Source organism: Ambystoma mexicanum, chromosome 1p (genome assembly GCF_040938575.1).
Source record: "Ambystoma mexicanum isolate Mex_15411 chromosome 1p, UKY_AmexF1_1, whole genome shotgun sequence".
Taxonomy (NCBI): Eukaryota; Metazoa; Chordata; class Amphibia; order Caudata; family Ambystomatidae; genus Ambystoma; species Ambystoma mexicanum.
Genome location: NC_090921.1, coordinates 1,082,569,191 through 1,082,590,006, shown reverse-complemented (window position 1 = coordinate 1,082,590,006; position 20,816 = coordinate 1,082,569,191).

Sequence of the window (20,816 nt, the reverse complement as noted above, 5' to 3'; positions counted from 1 at the left end):
TGATTGCTGCCTTGATGCAGCAGCACTCGAACTTCAGGGGAGCAGCACTTGCGCTCCAACTCCAAGTTCCTTCCCCTGTGATTGCTGCCTTGATGCAGCAGCACCCGAACTCCAGGGGAGCAGGAGTAGCACTTGCGCCACAACTCCAAGTTCCTTCCCCTGTGATTGCTGCCTTGATGCAGCAGCACTCGAACTCCTTGGCAGCCGCACTTGCGCCACAACTCCAAGTTCCTTCCCCTGTGATTGCTGCCTTGATGCAGCAGCACTCGAACTCCTTGGCAGCCGCACTTGCGCCACAACTCCAAGTTCCTTCCCCTGTGATTGCTGCCTTGCTGCAGCAGCCCTGAAACTCCTTGGGTTGCTCCATCCATTGCACATGGGCTGCCTACTGTAGGCTTGGATGTGGCCTGGGAGAGCACGGAGACGGCACTTTTGACGAGCATCTCCTTACCAGTCTCCCATCTACTTCTACTTAACCCCTCTCTTTCCCTGCTTTTTAATCTTTATCCCATTTCCACTCTCACTATAACGCGTCTCCACTACTCTCCTCCCCCAGGAACCATCTTCTGCGATCCTAGTTCACACTCAGGTGCCTACGTGATTGTGGATTTTTCTCTGTTTCCACGATCACCCTCCATATTAATCAATTGGCCTTTCACCATTATCCCCACCCTTCTTCTGGAAAAGGCACACGTCAACCAACAGTGCTACTCAGTTATCATCCCGCTGCAAGCAATGAGCAAAAGTGCCAAAAAATGCCATCATAGTCACCCTGAAAATCGCTTCCCTGATTTTCCATGAATCAAAAGCACGGTATTTTCACAACGGATTGCCTGTTCAGTACCCACTTCCAAACTCCCTCTATTCTATACAACCCTAAATCCAACATCATTCACCACAATCAATTGTGTCACCGGATGCGTCTTCAGGGAACTCAATGAAACTACATAGTACATGTGTAGTCTTTATATGGTACAAGCTCAAAACGTTTTCCCATCCTGCTTCGCTGATCGATTCTTTCCTCACCAACCTTGCCTGCCTCAGTTCCTCTTACACAATAACATTGACAAAAACGTTTGTCTGTCCTCAGTCAGGTGCCCCAAAATCCCAAGCCGCACAACCTCGCCAATGCCATAACCACACGGAAACATAACCAACATAGAATAGGCAGCTTTCTTGCTCTTCCAATTCTCAAAAGGCTACTTCCATTGCTGATTTAAATCTACATACCATATCCACCAACAGGTCCCTCCCCCAAATGAGAACCCTCAAACCTTAGGTGACTCTTCTTAACTTCCAATCAGCCATTATAAAAAGCTATCCAGTGCTGGCTGGTGAATTTTTTTAACTGGAGGTGCTTGAATCTTTCCCACAAATATGCTGGAGCAACCAAGTGTAGCAGGGGAGCGTGGACCAACCAAGTGGGAAATAATGGGTTGAAATTGTGCATTTTACAACGCACTTTCTGTGAAAAAATCGGTAAAAGCCACACAGTTTGCAATAATTTCTGAGGCAGACTTACGTAACGATCCATTAGATGATAGTCAGCAACAGTGCACAGGAGCACTATGCAATGCACTTTCATGATGCTTCTTTTTTTAACCACAGTATATGCCAGTATAAAAAACATGTCTTAATATCTCTTTGTTTAACTTATAATGTAGTTGTGATGTATTAAACGTTGATTTATTTTAACTATATAATACTAAATAAAAAAAACATTTTCATGCTAGCTGTGCCTACACATTTCCATGCCGGCTACACCAATATATGCCAGCATTCCTCTATCAGAACATACTCAAGTGTACTTTGTACAGAATGCCAGTATTGATACCATAAGAAAACATGTCCTTGCTGGCTCTTCCAATATATGCCAGTATCCCCACATGAGAACTCATGTGGGTTTTGCCAGTAAAAATGTTGTGCTATAATAAGAACACATGTCCAGACTGGCTGCACCAATGTATGCCAGCCTAGCTATGTAAAAACACTTGTAAAGCTGCTTTACCCTTGATGCCTGTACAAAATACAATGCCACAGTCAGAAAATATATCCATACTGGCTGTACCATCCTAGGCCAGTCTAGTAATGTAATAACATTTACCATGTTTGCTTGACCCTTGATTCCACATAAACAAATTCCACAAGGGAACAGACCAGATCATAACCGGCAACCTAAACGGACCATGAAACGGAAACAAACTAACTAGCACAGAGCTAGACTCAACCTGACCAACACCCTATACCTGTGGGCAGTTCTTCTTGGTCATACCAAGCTGTCCTCTTCTGACTGTAGCTTTGACTGTCCAGAGGCCAGGGGAGTGTTCTTCCTGCTCCCCTGCACCCCTTAGAAGAGAGAAATTCTTCAGCCCCCAAAAACATCCCATTATATGTCTCCAGTCTCCAGCTCCAACCTCAAGTACTTTGCCAAATGCGCATTAACTCTGCTTCTTTGTCCTGTATCCTATGGATTAACCTCTTATACGCTGCTATCTTCAACATCTCCTCCTCCCTGGCCTCCGCTGTCAGCTTAGATGTTTCGCCTCACAGCCTCACTATGCCCTGCTGAGCCACTAGCAGCGCTGTGGTGAGCCACTTTACCTCTTGAGTCCCAAGGTGACAGTCTTCCAACAAGACCCCTAGTATGCCCAATGCTGGAGTCCATGTGACCCTTCTGCCTAGTGCTGCTTGTATTAAGTTACGTATTCTCTCCCAATACTCTTTGAGCTGCGTCTACGACCAGAGAACATGCAGAATGTCTGCTTCTGTTGCACTGCACCGCCAGCTCGTATCTTGCTGTTTGAGATCTGCTAATCGCAAGCTCTTGGGAGTCCAGTACCACCCCTGCATAATTTTAAATTGTGTCAATTTGAGCCTTACCTCCCTGCACCCGCTGGCATAATTCTCTATGATGCTGTCAATTGAGTCTTTACTCAGCTGAACTTCCAGAATTCCTTGCCATCTTTGCACAATCCCCTCCTGTGCGCCCTCTGCATACAGTGAGCCCCTGAGTGTGGTGTATACTTTCCCTATCCAGGCCATCTCCCCGACTTAACATTTTCACCACCGGCGAGCTTACTGGCCTCTTCCTTCGCTCTCTCAGTACCTTCACAACGCAGTGCACTAGTTGAATGCATCGCCACGTTTTTGTGGAGCTCAAATAAAACTTGGTAGATAGGTTTTCAAAGCTGAGCATGCTACCCCCTTCCCATACATTCATAACCTGCCGTTCTCTTCTTGCCTCAAATTCTGGCCACATTACACTGTCCACCCCCTATTGTGACTGCCTTATTATTCCAAATAGTGGCTTCCTCCTGCAGCGACTATCCACTTTGAGTAATCTATGTCCCATCATCATAGTCCTGAGGATTGGATGCTTCCTGTGCTCTTCCTTTTCATAAACCGTTGCTCGATCTCTTGTGCACTCTACAAGCTGCTCCAGCTGCACCCAAGGTATCCACAATAATAGAACCTAGTTTGGGGATCTGGAACTCAAATCTTCCCTCGTATTGTATCACAGTTTCATTTGAGTCAATTCCATTCAGGTATTACTTCTCATTTTGAGGATTAAATCCACGCCGTTGAATTCCTGATTTGTTTTATCCTTCAAGATTTCACACATTGTATGTTGTTTCCCAAATAAACATTAATATTTATTTCGTTTTTTGGAATGCATGGAATGCAACCCTTTAAAAATAGAGGTGTTGATCTAATGTCTCTCAGCTGAAAATAGGATTATATAAATCGAGAGGCAGAAATCATGAGTTTATTTCACAAGTAGTATTTGTTAAAAAGTGTTATTTGGAGTGTTGGACCAAAGATAGTCAAAGACTACTCCTATTTTCTGTGTGGTTCGGAGATATATTCCTTCGTGTAAGCTCCGTTCCTAGGGTTTTCAAATACACAATCCCTTTTGGTGTTGGGATTACAGTGTGGCCTGAATCGGGGATATCTCTGATCCGTAATTTTGCCAATCAGGTCACATAAAAGCCGACCGGTTTCAGGGGTATTGGGATTATTAAGACCACTTTCTTCAGGGCTAAGGACCAACACCAATTAGTCTGTGGTCTAATTTCTTCCGCTGGTAATAATTAATCTCTTGTATTCCAATAGGAGGCTGCCCTGTATGGTAGGGTCAGGGTATGGGAGGGAGAGAAAGGAGAGAGGGAGAGTGCCGTTAAAGACATATCCCACAGATAACCTCACAACAATAAGAGGTCATCATGTGTGCATCTTACCCATCACTGATGAGACAACTCCCATACGTCAAGGTCTTTGATCTGAACTAGTATAGTGATTTACAGTGTCACAGACCCAAAAAGATCGCACATTCCTTGCTCACCTACAAGAAAAATATGTGTTTTAACAATTGAGTAAGGTGAATAGGGACTCAAAGGATAACCCTGTATACATCCAAAAAGCATTTTTTTTACAAACTTTTTAACAATTTTTTACAAAACGAAAATCATTAAAAACTAGCTTCTTCGGTTGACAGGTCAACTCTTGGGGAGTTTGGCCTGGGATGCACATCGGCCCAGTGGGCATCCCCACACTATCAGCCAGCAACCCACCACGTCACTATCCATGTGTTAGGAGCCTACATAATACCAAGGCTTTTTCCCAGCATGGCATTATGCAACAGTAATTTTAACATTTAACCATTTTATAAACTAATGTAAAAGGTTCTTCACATTCAAATGGGTGTGCAGGATGGGGGCTCTACGGAACGTATGCGTGCAGCCCCAGGTCTAAGTCAAATTATAGACATGAGCAGCCCAAAGCGCGATGCAGGAGTGCACTTGTAAGCGTCTAAGTGAGCATAGTATGCGTAGTTTATTATGAAGGGAAATGAGCGAGCAAGATCGAGAGAAATGCGGGAAGTTCCGCGTTCGGTATTGCTTACCTCCTGGTAGATGAGAGGTGCCCCTTGTGATTCGAATCCGATGTCGATGCACAGAATGGCATCTTGAGTGTACGTATATTGCGTTTTTTGACATCCGTCGTCCACTTTTGCTAGTGCCGCTATGGAGGAACCAGGGTTAGCCAATGTTACCATGATGTCATTGGCATATAGTAACTCTTCTACCTCCCCTGCTGGTGTCTGTATTTCTTGTATTCCCTCACACTCCTGTATTGCCGTAGAAAGCGGTTCAAGTACCAAAGCTATTAGCAGTGGTGACAATGGGCAGCCTTGCCTGGTCCCTCTTGTGATTGGGAATGGGTCCGAGATGTGTCCCCCCACGTTCACCTTAGCACTTGGTGTGGAATACAGTAATCAGACTTTCTGTATATAGCCCTCATATATACCAAATTGGCGCAGTGTCCGAAACAGGAACCCTTACTCCACCCTATCGAATGCTTTCTCTGTATCCAATGAAAGCGCCACTCCCAGTTGGCCATCTCTCGCTTGCCACAGCACACGCAATAACATCTCATATTATGTCATGCAGCAGCCTTGTTATCACCGCCCTCAGCCTCGATGCTAGTATCTTGGCTAGGATCTTAATATCAGCATTGATCAGGGCAATTAGCCAGTATCTGCCACACTTGGTTAAGTCCCTCCCTGGTTTTGATAAAACTATAATGAGTGCCCCGTTAAACACTGATGCCAAAGTCCCCTCTCGTGTTGCCTCATTATAGAATTCAGTTAGTGTTTCTGCTATCTTATCTCCTCCTGCCTTGTAGAACTCTATGGGCAACCCATCTTCCTCTGGTGATTTGTTCGCCTTCATGTCCTTAATGGCTTCCCTGACGTCTTCTACCCTGAATGGACCCTCCAGCATGAGCCTGTCATCGTCTCCTAGGGTGGGCAAGGTTATTGTGCTCATAAACACCATCTTCACTTCCCTGATCTTCTGCCTCTTCTGCTGTGTTTAAAACACTATAGAACTGACAGAATGCTGCACCTATTTCCTTCGGGTCTATGACCCATTCCCCCGTTCCTTCCTTTTCAATCACCACTATAGATGTGTGCTCCTCCCTTTGATTCAATTGAGATGCTAGCAATCAACTTGCCTTCTCACCCTGTTCATAAGTAGTGGCTTGGATCCTAAACAGCGCATACTTTGCTTTCTTTGTGAAAAGCGTGTTCAGCTCATATTTCCCCTATCTAAGCTCCATTAAGTTCTTCTGTGAGGGCTCCATGTCATATAGGCGTGTTACCGGGATATGTCCTCCTCAAGCACCTTCTTTTGAAGCCCATCTTCCCTTTTCATCCTTGCGTCCCTTTGCATCATAATCCCTCTAATATAGGACTTTCCTGCTAACGACAGACTGATTGTTCTGCCAACCGAACCTTCATTTAATGAAAAGTACTCCCGTACTAAACTCTGGAGTGCCTGTTTGTCCTGCAGGCTCTTAACCATACTTGTGTTCATCCTCCACCTTTTCACCAGCGGCCGTACCCATGATGTGTCCACCCGAATGTTCACTGCCTCGTGATCAGAAACCCCTCCTGGAAGGTGTCAGACTGTACCACACTATTCATTATTCGGGACGAGAGCAGGAAATAATCAATGCGGGAGCGCGTGCCATGCACAGATGACGTGAAGGTGTATTCTCTTCCCGCTGGATTTAACAATCTCCATGGGTCACAGAGATTGTGAGCTTCTAGCAGGTGTTGCAGATGCCCCCTTTCTTTAGCATTGCCATCCCTTGGATTTTCGGATTTGTCAAAAAATTGGTCTAATGGTAAATTCCAATCTCCCCCTATCAGAATTGGGCTTTTATCCACTTTCGCCAGGGCATCTTGGAGGCTTAGTATATCATTTTGCTTATCCGCCGTTGGGGCATATGTCGAACTGATAATCAGTTTGTCAACACCTTTATGCACTTGAATCACGATGAACCTACCCTCCTCGTCTGCCCATAATCTCGTAATCCAGGCAGGAAGCGATTTTTGTAGTGAAATGACAACTCCACACTTCTTTCCCTTTGCCAAGTTGCTGTGGTACACCTTCCCAACCAAACCTCTATGCAGTTTTTCTGCTTCCTTCCTGTCTAGGTGTGGTTCTTGCAGAAGCGCTATATCTGCTTGTTTGGTCGCCAAGTAGTGCAGGATCTTTTTCCGCTTTATATAATGCTTTAACCCATTGACATTCAGCGATATTACCCGCAAATCATCACCCGCGATCACCATTGCCTTCTATGCTCTCACCAATAGGTAGCTCCTCCACAGCTCTTACTCATTCCTCTACTCCCCAGGTAAACAGCAGTCTGGTGCCAGCTTGAGTAAAAGTGACAGATGTTACTATATAATGTGGCTGTATTTCTTTTAACCAGAATGCCCCAGTCTCTGGCTGCACAAATATTCCTCCTAACATTAGAGTTAAAAAAGAGGGATATTTGTGTAATAAATAAAAGGAAATACACGTTTACAATTTGGAAACATTGGACCAAGTGAAACCAATAAGTAAAATAAACATGCACATGCCATTTAAATAAATGAACATCAGCTCTGTCCCTTCCCTGTAGAGTCACCCGAGAACCATGGAGTACTCAGCATCCCCTATGTATTTGTTTCTTGTGTCCTTTACCATGCCCCAAAACATCACGAACATACCCCACCCGGGAAAGAAAGAAAATTACTATGAAAAGACATAGGTACCACAGGTAGGAAGCATAGCTTTAGCATCTGAAAGGTTTGTATTCAGTAACACTTCAACAGTCATCAGGGTGCCAATAGATGTAATCACTCCTTTTTTGTTTCAGTGCCTTGCTGGAGCCAGAGGGCTAAACATGGGCAGGCCCAGAAGGAACATTTGAAAGTACAAGTAGACACATCCAAGTCTCCCCTCACAGTAATTGCATAAATGCATAGTATACTTTTGGGCTAGTCTTAGTTACTTAGGCTCTTCCCAACAAGTGACACCTATAAATGCCCAAAAATACATACTGGGCCTCATTATAAGTTTGCCGGTCCGGAAACAACAGTGCCGGTAAGCCTACCTGCACTGTTGTTTTCTTGACCGTAAAAACTACAAGTCTGCCCGCTGGATCCGCTGTGCCTGACAGGTCTGACCCTGGCGGGTTCAGCTGCCACAATGCACAGACTTGTCACAGGAGCACAGGCACTGTTGTTAGTGGTCCTGGTGCTTCCATGTTCCCCTAGGGTCCCATAAAACTCTATGGGAAAGAGGATTAACGAAATTGCCAATGCCTGACTTCCCAGCCGCCGGTGTTGTAATCCCCCGGTGTTACCAGGAAGTCAGGTGCCAGTAATTCATTCTGAGTCTGGCGGCAACCTGCCAATAGCACCGGCAGGGTTACCGCTGGACTCGGATTGAGGTCCACTGTGTCGCTATTGAACAGATTATTATTATTATTATTTGTTTCCTATATGGCGACACACACCCATAGGCTTCAGGGCGCACACAAAACACAAGACTCACAAGACATTAACATCCAGAAGATCAGGAAATACACCAGTTTGAGAGATACAAATTAACCACACCAGACAATCTCATAATGTATTCCTTTCATAGTTTAGACAAACATCTTCCGGAGACAACGAAGAAAGGAAGTTTTATTCATTTAAGACATTTAAATACTGCAGAATGGACCAGAATCAGGGTCTCCGGTCACGTGAGCTTAGGATGGAAATAGAGTTGAGCTTGGAGTCCTAGAACAATCATGGTGAGTGCTTGCACTCCCATAAATTCCCACAGACAAGGATACTTTGCAAAGCCAAGTTCAAAGACAATCTGCATGGCAGAAGGCATGGGTGATGAGAGATGTTGGGCTAATTGGGAGGGGAGGTAAAGTCAAGTCCACCTCCTGGCACCTGGGTATGAGCTTACGTGCTGCTAAGTGAACCGAATGTTCAAAACATGGCACGAGCATGCCAACCAATTGTAGAGGGCCGTATAACGAAGGGCCCTATAGTTTGAGAGCCAAAGATAAACTGTGTACTTAACAGTGTTGAAGATGACATGTCTTAGAGGTAAGCATAAGTTGTCCACCTGACAGTAGACAGCCAATCACAATCCCCGTCCTTATAGAAAGTGTACTTAGATGTTCCCCTTGAACCAATTATAATTGGTTGTAGGTTTTTCTTATTTTGCCACATAGTATGACGTCGCTTTTGACGTATTTATAGTATAAAGTGTATGTTTTATGAGAAATTTGTTGAGAACTGAGCGATCGTCCATTGATGTCCAATGTAACCTCCCTGTTTTAGATAATAGTTAATAAAACAGTAAACTTTGCCATCTCATCTTCCAGAGTTGGTTTGATTAGTTATTCTGTGAACCCCATCCATTGCATGCACGTTGCTAAAGAACCATACATTCACAAACTCTGCAGTAGGCAAAAGACTGCCCGAATTGTCCTGTTTGTCACTGGAGAAACACAGAAGTTATTGTTCCATGGTGCTGTTTAAGTGTTCTGTTTGGCCCTTTGATTGGGGATGGTAACCTAATGTGAGGGCTCGTTCACTACCAAGTAATGCACATAAGACCTTCCAAAAACACAAAGTGTACTGGGAGCGCATGTCTGAGGTTATGGAAACAGGCAAACCATGTAATCGGACAATGTCCATAAGGAAGACCTGAGCCATTTCTGGTGCCGTGGGAACGCCATGGAGGGGAGTAAAGTGGGGCTACCTTACTAACACGTCGACTGTCACCATTATGGCTGTATAACCCTGGGAAGGTGGGAGATCTACCGCAACATCAGTGGAAAGATGAGTCATTGGTTCCGTGGGTAGCTTGGACTGTTCCAACAATCTGATCTGTTTGCTGGTGGAGTATTTATTTCTCGGACAGACTGTACATGATAGGACATATTGTTTGATATGTGGCCTTATGGTAGGCCACCGGAAATATTGGGTTATGAGTTTGGTGGTAGCAGCAATACCTTTATGACAAGCCAGAAGGGTGTTGTGTCCCCAAGATAGAACAAGAGTCTGAAAAGCTGGATCAGGAATGTACAAGCAATCTTCTAGAAAGAGTAATCCTTCCTTATTGATCATCTGAGTTTGGAACTTATGAGGGAACGGAACTGCGTTCTTTGTGAAGGCTTCCTTGTCTTCTTGAAGGAAATTGGAGATGCTAAACACAAACTTGTCTTCCTCCAACATGCGGTCTCCCTTGAAGTCCAAATCTTAGCACATAGAAAGACATTAGGACAAACGGTCTGCAACCGTGTTCTTGCTGCAGGTATATAAGTGATGACAAAGTCATACTGGGCAAAGAAATAGGCCCATCTGGCCTGACGAGCATTATGGCACTCCATCTGGTGTAAAACTATCAGATTAATGTGATCGATTCTGATCCATTACGATTTTAAAAGCATGTACAGAGCCTTGAAGAAGGTGGCATCATTCTGCACACGCCTGCTTGATAGCCAGTAATTCCTTCTCTATAACAGAGTAGTGGATCTCACTTGGGTTCAAGGTTCTTGAATAATAGGCAAATGGATGTTCCGATCCATCTTGGCTTTTTTTAAGGACTGCACCGACAGCTCCAGCCAAGGCATCAGTTTCTATGATGAAGGGTAGTTGTTGGTTTGGTTGTATGAGAATAGGAGTGGCACAGAATGTAGCCTTAAATTCCTGAAATGCCTGTTCAGCTTGGGAGCTCCAAATAAAAGACACATCCTGTAATGCAGTAATGCAGTAAGTGGAAGTACCTTATGAGAGAAATTTCCAATGGATTTCCTGTAGAATTTGGACACTCCTGGACATTTCTGAACTTCCTTAACTGAAGAGGGTGAAGGCCAATCAAGAATAGAGGAGACCTTCCTCGAATCCATCTCTACTGCCTTATCAGACAGGCTGAAACCAAGGTTGGGCACTGAGGATACTGCCAATGAACGTTTTTCTGGTTTGACTAACAAACGGTGTTTCCAAAGTCGTTCTAATACCTCTGTTAGCTGCTTATGATGCAATTCCAGCTGGTTTGAGAAAACAAGGATATCGTTTAGGTATACAATTACCAACAGGTATAACAGGTCTGTGAAGAGGTCATTCATAAACTGTTGGAAAATTGCAGGAGCGTTAACAAGCCTAAATGGCATTACACAGTACTCAAGAGTCCGCATGGTGTACGGAATGTGGTCTTCGACTTGTCACCGGCCTTTATTCTTAACAGATGTTATGCACCCTGTAGGTCTAGTTTACTAAAGACTACCGCCCCTTGTACTGCCTCAAGAATGTCTTTAATCCAAGGCATTGGGTAACAGTCGCATATGGTAACTTTGTTGAGACCTCTAAAGTCTATTCAGGGTCGAAGCTCTCTTGTGTCCTTCTTGGGGATGAAAAATAATGAAGCCCCTGCGGGAGACTTAGAAGGACAAATGAGCCTGTTCTGCAGGTTGTCATCAAGGTATTCCTGTAAAGCCATTCTTTCTGGTAGAATTAAGGAATACATTCGTCCAAAAGCAACTATGGACTCAGGTAGAATGTCAATGGAGCAGTCCAGGGGTCGTGAGGTGGTAAGTCTTTCGGAATCTTGTCTTCAAACACCTCAGAGTATTTCTGAAACTGGGGAGGTATGCAATTGACTCCTGTGCAGATCTGGGAAGCATAGGAGACAACCGTACGCTCTAAATGGGAGGAAGCAGAACATTGCTTCCTACAAAATATGGAGTAAAAAAGCACAGCATTCTGAGACCAGACCAGTCAATGAGTGGTTTGTGTCAGCATAACCATGCGATGCCTAATATTATGGGAAAGTGTGCTGCCTGAATGATGTCAGAGGAAGCTTTCTCATGATGGTCAAAAAACGATACCTTCAGTGGTACTGTGGTCTGAACGATAGGGCCGGAACTAAGTGGACATCCATCCACCCCTTCAACACATTCTTCTTCCTTCTTGGGAAGAAGTGATATACCTTCCTTACCAGCCCAATGAATGTCAATGAAATTTCCAGAAGCCTTGCAATCAATCAGGGCTATGACTTCCCTTCTTTCTTGTTCTCCCCATAGCAAAATGGTGCGAACCACCATTAGGCAGGAATCAACTTCTGTGATTCTGGATAGACCGGTCTTGTTGGAGCCTTCAAGAAAACCCTGGTTAGTGGTTCCTCCTAGGACTGGGGTCTTTTGTTTCCCAGCCTCCTGGGAGGTACTTCTGGGCAGTCTCCAAGAGGTGCCCTCCGAAGGACAGTACAAGCAGAAATCTGTGTCCCTTCTTCTTTTCCTTTCAGATGGCATCAATGGTCCTCTTGCTGTTATGATTTGAATTGGTTCTTCAGATCCTTGACCATGGTAAGAGGTTGAGGACGGTGTAGGGATAGAAGCCGGAATGCCCGAGAGACAACCTCGTCCTTTTTCTACTCGTCGTTCTGCTAGCTGAAAGAGAGAATAATTCCTCAAGTGTGTTTGGGCGAGCAACACATGCCAAATTTGTCTTTAAATTCCTCCTGAAGACCTCTAATAAAGACAGTAAAATGAACTGACTCAGGCCAAGCAGCTTCACTGGCCAGACGCTTGAATGAGGAGATGTAGGTTAATAAGTCCATTGATCCTTGGTTGATGTCTAAAAGGGATTCTCCTGCAGTGAAAACGATCTTTGGTCTTTCGAATGTCTGTTGGTAAGATGCCAGAAAGGCATTATAATCTTGAAGGACAGGGTTGGCGGAAGTCACTAGTGGAGTTGCCCAAGCTAGGACATTGCCCACCATGTTTGAGATCAGAAACCCCACTCTTGCCCGATCCATGGCAAAAGTGGTAGGTCTAAATGTGAAATATAGCACGCAGGCATCAATAACTCCTTCACCTTTTTATGTGAACCATCGAATTTGCCTGCTGCCAATACCAGTGGTTGTAAATCTGACTGATGGGTATCTCTGGCTGCTACTATCTGGTGCAGAACTGTGTTCTCGGGCTTCAAGTCTTGAACCTCAATTGACAAGCCCTGTACAGCTGTCAGGAGCTCTTGTACTTGTTCAGCAGTAGACATATTAGTTAGGCGCTGCAAACTATCACGTCTGATCTGAATATCCCATCTCACCTGCTGAGGAATTTGAGTCAGAGAGATCGGAATTCCATTGGGATGAAGTGGATTTTTGGTCTTCTGATGTTGCCTTCTTCTGGAAGAGATAAGGTCTTTTCCGGAGGGTCACCACAATTTCCGTTGGATAAACAATCATGAAAGAATGGCACCACCTATGGAATCAGCCCAGAGCTGAGGAAAAAAGCCCAGAGGCATAAAAAAACCCAGAGGATGTCTTGCATCCGCCAAAGATGGAAGTTTCTGTCTGATTCAGGGAAGAATTCTGGTCTTGAAGGGGAGTTGTCAGATAAGGTATTTCCAAAGTCCAAGAGAGCTGAAAGATGCACAGTTGTAGGATCCAGTAGCGAAATGAAGGTTAATCCAAACAACACGTTCTAGAACCAAGCAGTATGTAGAGAGTAGGTACGTAAGCCAGCAGAGGAAAACCACACAGCAGCGTTAAGAGAAGGCAGAGGCAGAAGCATAAGCAGAGAGGGCTGAGCCGGAGCCACGACAGCACAGTAGCGTGAAAAGAAACCAGGATGCAGGAGCGGAAGCTGAGAGGGCAGAGCTGGAGCCACAGCAAGAGGAAAGAAAGAAGCCCGAAGGAGAAAACTGAAGCATTGGAACCGAAGCAGAGAGAAAGTTACAACGAAATAAGTGGGCGGGGCTTTAAGGTTTAAGTTCACAGAGCAGTATGTGAAAGACTAGCCCGTGATGTGACTAGAGACGTGCAAGGACAATCAATGCAATGTCAGAATCTCCACTTATTCTACAGCTTCCAGGACTGAGAGTTCATGACAACTTAGAAGAAGCCCATCTGAGAAGACCTGCTTCCAGAACAGCGTGTGGTAGACTGGTGAAGCTGCGGAAGAGCAGCAAAGGTGTCGTCGCTCCTGAAGATCATTGCACAACTTACCCGAGGCTCGCAGAAGTGGGAGAGGAAGCAGACAGAATGCAACAACACTGCCACGAAGCCTTACAGCCAGCGGGAGCCACTGCAGAGAACCAGTGAGTTGGCAAAGATTGAATGCTGACACCGGGGGACGCTCCATGCACAAATGCTTTCACAAAGCCATAATTTTGAATACTAAATGATTAACAAATCAAAGTAGAACTTATTTGAAGAATAGCAAATAGTTGATGAAACCAAAGTTAAGTAGCAAAGAAGAAAGTTCCCTCGTAAGGGACTACAAGAGTAAGGTTTATAACCAGTGCTACCCAGAGCCAAAAGACGTTGGGCAAACTACCAGCAGGGAAAGCCTCTAACCAATAATACCAACAGCTAAGAGGCTATGAGAAGTCCATTTTATGACAGCCCCTGGAAAAAGATCATAACCAGTATTACCATCAGCCAAGAAGTAGTGAGAAACCTTTAAGAATGCAACTAAAGCACACATCCCCTTTTAAAGAGATTTACTTTTCGAAAAAGCATATATCTCACCTTGCCAAGAGTTTGTGAAACCATACTGGAAAACTGGTGTAGAGAATACTGGAATCAATGCTACCATCAAGTTTGAAGTTATTTGTAGGAGTTTTCTTCGTTGCAGGCGAGTAATTTGGTGTGAGGGCCAGAGGTATTATGGACACTAGGTCATTTTTCTTTAGTTTTAGTTTGCTAGGTAAGGACCTCTTTGTTAGGTTAGGGAAAGTTAGGCATTCTTCAGAACCCCTTTTTACTTTGAATAAATGGCAAGCTTTGAGACAACTTTACCTTTGTGTCTGTATTGCATTTCTGACCCCTCACAGGGACTGTAGAACAGAAATTGAGTCAAAATCTACCCTAACCAGAGGCGTGCCATAGGGTCACTGAGTTTTCAGTGGAGCTAGAAGGCTGCTAGCTCAATACACAAAAAACACCTGGAGAGGTGAAGGTTTCTTCTTGGCCTACCATCCTGTGCAATGTTATTCTTTTCAAGAAGTATGTCCACCCACTAACCAGGGGGTGCAATACCTTTGTTTTGGATGGCTTTCGACTTTTAACGATGTACTACTATGTTAAAAACAGTATGTTGTCCCTTAGTTCTGTTTTTCTGTTTTCATATGAGTCATGTAACTAGAACCGATTTGGTACTAAGCACTAAATAAACAACACAAACTATAAGTGTTTCCATGATGTTTTTAGTTTAATTGCACATTAACTATTGTAAGAAAAGCTTTCCTTTCTAACGATGTACCACTGTGCCCAAAATAGAATCCTTTTTCTGTGATTTATGTAACTATTACCCTTTTTTCTGCTTTTATTGCATATGAATTATTGCAAATTAAACCAAGCAGCTCGTAATGTTTAACTCAGAGACTGCTCCTTTTGCCAGCAACATTGCGTGATCATGTTTTTCCTCCAACTACGTGACCCGACTACCTCGAGCACAGACACTGTCCCCCTTTCTGACATGCGCAGATTAGACAGTTTCCCAACATGCGCGCAATGCTAGCAACTCTAAGCACTTATCTACCACACATGCGCATCAGCCCCTAACAGTGACACAGCTCATTCTAAGGAAGAGCCTTCCGCCGTCGCACGCCGCAGCACATCCTGGGACTCAGGTAAACCACTCGATCCTCCCCTTATCAGAGACCCAGCTCTCTTTTGTAGCTGTAGCACTTAAGATCACGACCACCGAGTGATTTACAGCACCACGCCCGTTTTCCATCACATGCACGGCTTTTTTGAAATCTCTGCCGACTGAGTTCCCAATTCATTGTTTATTTCTGTATTCGAGTACCTGTACCATTCTGTGAGGCTAGGTGCCATCTAGTCAATTATAATCATTTTCACTGCGCTGCCCACACAATTACTGTGCATTCCGCCACTTTTCACTGGGTTGCCCACACGTTTAAAATACCTATGCATTCCATTTAGCTTTTAGTTGTGAGTTTTTACCACTTACTCTGCCAAGCACCCCCCGGTCAGCAGTCCCGGTTTTCAAACGGATAGACACTTTTTCACTTCAGCAGTGGTTCGCCTCATCACAGTACGGTTGTCCGATCACGACGTCACAGTACAGATCTATATCAAGATATTAAAGACTAAATCCTTTAGTCACTCAGCTCCAGGCCTCTGACTTTTTGCAGACAACCTTCCAGTCCAACTCCCTGGACTAAAAAGAACTTGACCAAGGCGCTACTACACTTGAACATGGGTGGTCCCCCTTTTTTGCAATTTTTCATTTTCATTAGACGCCACTTCCACTGAACTAACCAGTCCCCTGTCATCCTACAGGCTGACGGACCCCACTACTCACCTGACTCAATCAAACTGTCCTGAAGACCGTTCGGTACCTGGTGCATTAACGCTGTTGCATCTCTTCAGCCACAGCCACCAGTTACTTACACCGAACAAGAAACACAAAATAATGTGTGGACAATGCTAAATGTTTTTACCATTTAAAACAACACATGTAGAAAACTCTGTTTTTCAACCTGCTTACTAACCCACAAATATGCATACTCTAATGTGCTCATTATGCATCCCTTCAGCACCACGGCACAGTTTGTAAAAATTGTTTTTGTTTCTTTGTTAGTGTAAAATAAAAACCCTGTTTTTGTTAGCTTCACCTCTCCAGGTGTTTTTTGTGTATTGAGCTAGCAGCCTTCTAGCTCCACTGCAAACTCGATGACCCTATGTCACGCCTCTGCTTAGGGTAGCTTTTGACTCAATTTCTGTTCTACTGTACTTTTTACCATCTCGAGTCAAGCCCCCATACAAAAAAGAGGGTGCGCCCACCTATCTCTCATCCCTCACAGGGACTGGCACCTTTATTTTGCAATCACTCTTCTAAAGCGCTTTGAAACACGTTGTGTATAGGCACTATATAAATAAACTATCATATCATATTAATTGCAAATGAAAATACAACTGAGCCATGAGTTGAGCCATTTGAATTTGTTCCTCATGAATATTTTGGGTCATATAAAAGTCTGTCAGGGCTTTATGTAACATCCCACCATCATGCCAAATATCAGTGCCTACTAATGTAACATCCTGTACCATTCTATCTTGCCAGCGCCCACCCTCCTGCTCTTGCCAGTCTTCCCAAATGAATAGCTTGGCTAGGAGATGCATTCTGGCTTCTTCCATTTCAATGTCACTCATTTTAAAAGTGGCTTTTTGCAACTTTATAGACTCTCCCTACACAGGAACAAAAACCTTGCATCTTATTCTGCTAGATTTCAACAATCAATACCAAATCAGATTACTTTTGTATTACTCTGCACACTCGTATTCCTCTGTACACCTCCCTGATTCTCAGGGGTCAAGAAAACAGTGGTGCTTTAACAATGCATCAACAACTTGCCATGCACCCTACTGACATTGCACTAGAATGAATAGCCTGTTAAGAATGCACTTGTCATGAATCAAAAACAGAAAGCTAGATCCTGGTCCGAGCCGCCATTTATGTGGGGTATATTTATATGGCAACAATTAATTGCAGAGAGTTTGCCCCCGCCAATCAAAGCACCATACTGTGGATATAATTCAATTGAACCCTGTCTATGAATCATACCATACCTCATAGATCCCTCCCCCTTTAGCATTAGGCAAGCCAAGAACCAGGCTGATGTGTAGAAAGAATGTAGAAGTTAGTAATTAATGTGTACAATTAATGTTTGCACAAAATCACACGACAGGCCATACCCCATGGCACAAAACAAAGCTTCAATCCAAATAAGTAGAACACTATTCACTTTTTGATAATAGAGTTCACAAATATTCAAAACTCCAATGTGTATTTTCAATCCTGCTCTCATGTAAAAAGACACACAGGTCGAATAAGCACTTCAAATGATGGGGTCACACACAATACACTTAATGTAAAAATGTAAGCAGCACCTTGAAGCATGACCCGATCACACGCTAGGTAACATACTTTATATTAAGTTTGATTTAAATAACATGCAACACTTTTCTATTGGTAAAAGAAATTTCGGACACGCAGCGCTCTGGATTTTGATCTCACTGCACACTTCCCAATGCTAGCAGTGTTGCAGCACAATAAACTTTTAAGAACAAACATTTCTTATATAGACAGAACCCTTTTTCCTTCACCACTATGCAAAAAAAGAATCTCTCTTCTACCATGAGTCACTTTCCAACTCTCTATAGAGAGTGTGCTTCTAAATCAGGGACTTCACTCTATGTAATTTTGCAAGACACTTTTATGCCCCAGCACCAACCCAGATATTTAGTTTACTATGGAAATCCCTCTGCATTAAGGCCAGGTCTGGGGAATGGGGAGCAGTAGGGAATTTTGTTTTTATATGCACCCCTCCACTTTAGGGAATTTTGAGGTTGGCAAAAAGAAAATAGAAGTACACAATTACTTTAACAGACTATATTTGGATCCACACTAGAAGCAATGTTGTTGATTTCGAACTTCAACACAATCACCCTGTGTCATTTGGCTATAGGGGAATTAATTTAATTAATATTTGGTAAGAACATGCTATGAGTCTACTTCTGTACCCCACTCACTAAATAGGTGTAAGGTGTTAACTCAAACAAGTCCCCAAAATACTTGGATCTGTTGGACAAGTTTACTTACATTGAACAGCTCTGGGTTTTGTGCTCCGGAAAGGACATTATCTCATGGGTCATCATCCAGTAAAGGACAGTGACCTGGTCAGACTCCAACATCAGTCATGGATAACCCGCAGTATCCGTCTATTTGCCTCTCCTTGTATGGATCCCAGCACCTCTCTATTACCCTGGTTTCCTCCACCTCCCAGGCAATATTGGTTCTCCAGCAGTTTTTCCAGCCGTTCCCGCTTGGATGATTTCAGACAGCTTTTTCTCTTTTTCCATTGTGCGTTCCCTTATAAAATCGAAACCGCATCCACAAAATATCTAAATTATCAAGTGCCAGCTTATTGGCTCTTGATTTGGATTCAACCTCTACTGTCCTTCCCTTTTCTCTGATTGGTAGCTTTTAGTTACTACGCTCCATTCTTGGGAGTGTATGACTCTATCCTTTGAATGATCTTCCTGACTTCCTGAACAATTTGACAGTTGCAGCTAAAATCTACAACATGGTAATTATTTTCAATTTACAAATTAGCACCATAAAACATAGATATCTGAATTGGTCTAACCATGCCAGTCTTAATGAAATGTGTATGGCGCCGGCACGATGTTGCAGGTTAGAATGACAGATTTTTTGTCATTTATTAAAAAAATATAACAGTTATCAACACAAGAATTTCTATACAGATATCTAATTCAGCAAGCTATGATATCCCCGAATCTCCATGTTGTGACATTTTCTTGGAAGTTATCATCACATTTCAGCTTACAACTTTAGTTTTTTCAAGGTCAAATTTTTATCAAAGTGATCAAATCAGATAGGTCTTCTAATAAGATTTTCAAGCATATTTGAGTCATTTCATACACATTATGGTTCCCAAGATAATCAACAAAATATGATCCTCCATAAACCTCTGGTCATCCCCAATAGCATGACTTTACTTTAATGATCTTCACATTTCTTCTCCTCAAGAAACTTAACATATTGTTTAGGCCATCTGCTCCTTTGTTGACACAGCCTGCTATTAAGTAATTAGCTCCTTTCAAAGTTAGCAGCTGAGTTATGGACTAGCTCCTTCCCTTTCTTGGCTCTGTGAGCTTCAAAGAGATTTTTAGATCGAGAGATAAGGCAGTGCTTGAACTTTTGGCTCACTATGGAAAAATCACTGAGCTCAGCACAGATCTTTTTTCATTCCCTATGAACAGCAAAAACATGATGCTTTTACATTCTGACTTTCCTACATGGGACTTGCACCAACGTTTTGAAATACAAAATATATTTTTTTCCATCTTCATTCTCACAGTTTCTTTTTAAAACAGCAGAATGTGTACATTTCTTTTTTTTCACAGCAGCTTTCTTTTTGTGAAAAGTCCCTTTAATTTGTTTTATAATGTAGTGACTAGACCTCTGGTTTTGGGGCTTTGTCATTCAAATATAAGGCTCATTTTGTGTTTATACTCTGTGTTTCTCTGTAAAGATAATTTTGATGTGTGGCAGTTGAGAATTAAATGCTGCCCTTTTTGGTTGAGAGTCACATCTTGCCTTACATATTTCTGCACATTTTGGGCCTAAGATGGGCAAGGCAGTTCATTGGTCTTGGGCTGTATTTACCCATCAGATTGGTGAAGGTTTCATCAGTAACCAGCACCAAAACCCTTACACTTGATTTGTTTCCATCATATGTAATTCTTGTTTGATGTCTTTGGTGGGATGCCTTTAGGTTGTTGCACTAAGCATGCAGGTTCTTTCTGCACTCCCTCTTTCCTGCACCTTACTCCACCAGCCTGTTTACTTTATATGGTGTTCCCTTCACCCGATCTCCATCATATTCCTGTTTTGAGGCGGTGCCCCGTTTTGCTTCACTCAAGTCCCACACTCCTGGGATCCCTTACCGCCTTTCTTTTCAACTTGATGACCCCTGCCATTTCTGCCCCTTTCCAGCCACTCTTGCTTCCTGCCCTTTCCCCAACACTCTCCAGTCCCCTTTCATCGCCTTTCCACACCCATACCAGTGTTGCCAAGTCTGCTTATTATAAGAGACATTGGGCCTCATTACAAGATTGGTGGTAGTCATGGCGCTATTTGCGCCATCACTGCAACCAATAATGTGTCCGGCACTGGTCTCGTTCAATGGGGATTTACCGGTGTAGTCCGACCTCTGCGGGACCGGTAAGTCCCCATTGAAAAAGCCGTTCCCCACTCCCATTTGAGCCCCCATAGGGCTCAATAGGAATGGGGAAGGCGCTAATAACGGTACCTCAAATTGCGGTACCGTTATTGGCTCTGAATTCCCTTAACGGGTCCCGTCCATAATGCCTGGTCAGACCAGGCGTTAAAGGGGGGACCCGCTAAGGGAA